This window comes from Camellia sinensis, unplaced genomic scaffold (assembly GCF_055761805.1).
Source record: "Camellia sinensis isolate YWXY unplaced genomic scaffold, ASM5576180v1 Unanchor580, whole genome shotgun sequence".
Taxonomy (NCBI): domain Eukaryota; kingdom Viridiplantae; phylum Streptophyta; class Magnoliopsida; order Ericales; family Theaceae; genus Camellia; species Camellia sinensis.
In genome coordinates this window covers 15,001-16,406 of record NW_028129454.1, presented here as the reverse complement: position 1 = coordinate 16,406, position 1,406 = coordinate 15,001, and positions in this window count along the sequence as shown.

Here is a 1,406-nt window from a genome sequence, read left to right as displayed (position 1 = left end):
TTATATGATTGCGGGTTATAGAATCTTTTTCTTTTTTTTTTTTAGTTTCGCTTGATTTATATATTTCTCTCAATCTAAATAATAGAATTGGATTTACTTTTGAGAGTTCTTTTTTTATTTTTTTTAAAAACGGAATGCCCTTGATAATCCATTTTTTTGTTTTTTTTGAGATATTTAGAAATTTTGTTCTTTCTTTTAAAACTTTTAGAAATATAAAATACTTTTTTTTCAATTTTCCAATTTTTTTTTCGAGTTTCTTAAAAATGGGTTCAAAAAAGGAAGGCCGTTTTTGGGGAGAACCAAAAGGAAGTTCAGCTTCCATTCCCCAAACCGTTAAAAAAAAAAAATCATCTTTTTGTCCTTTCTTTTTGATTCGATCTATATGAGAGGACCGTGGCTTAGATCTGTGCCAGGGTTTCAGACAGAAAGGAAATAGCATCTTTATTTGAATACCGTCTATTAACCAATTTTTCGGAAATTCTGTTTCTGATAATTGAACACCATTATAGGTGCATTTAACATGCATTTCTTTATTCCATTCATTTAAATCCTCAGACCACTCAGGAAATTGTAATAATAGCATACGGCCAATATTTTTAGCTATTATCAATGACGGTAATATAATATATTTTCTAAGAATCGATTGAGTTATTAACATGGAACCTCTTATTACTTGAGCAAATGGAATGGTATCCCAGGCTTCTGCTACTTCTATCCGCGCTTTCTCTTTTCTTTTGTTCTCTTCTTTTTTGTCCTTTTCCTTTTTTTCCCTTTCTTTTATTTCTTCTTCTGTATAATCTGAAATTTTGAATTCTGCTCCCTTTCCTATACAATTTCTAAAAATGAGTTTTATCAGTTCGGAGATATCAAAAAAAAAAGGGTGTGATTTGTCTATTCTGTCCAAAAAAAGCGGAGAATGTGCATTTGCTTGAAAAAATTCCCAAATAACTGTTTTACATCTTTGGGCTCGCATTGAACCTTTGATTATGTCTCGACGAAAATCAGATTGTTGCGAATATCGTATCAAAGCTACTTCGTCTCTTTTATTAGAATTATTAGTATCCTTATTATTAGGATCGGTATTTCCCCGGTTATCAGTAAAAATCACTACACGTTTGGCTTTTCTTGAACGAATCTGATAATCTATTGGTACTTCTTCTTCACTTTCTCCTTCCTGTTGTTCTAATTCGTTGATTAATTTGTATGACCATCGAGGGACTTTTTTACTGATTTCTTTTATTCCAATAGATTTTTTTTTTTTTTTTTGATCATTAAGATCACTTCTAATTGCATTGAATAAAAATTTTGTTTTATTTTCGGAATCCATTCTTCCTTGTTCTGAAAATAAAGAAGATCCTTTCAAATTCAAATTTGATTTAAGTTCACTGATTAAAGTCAAGAAATAA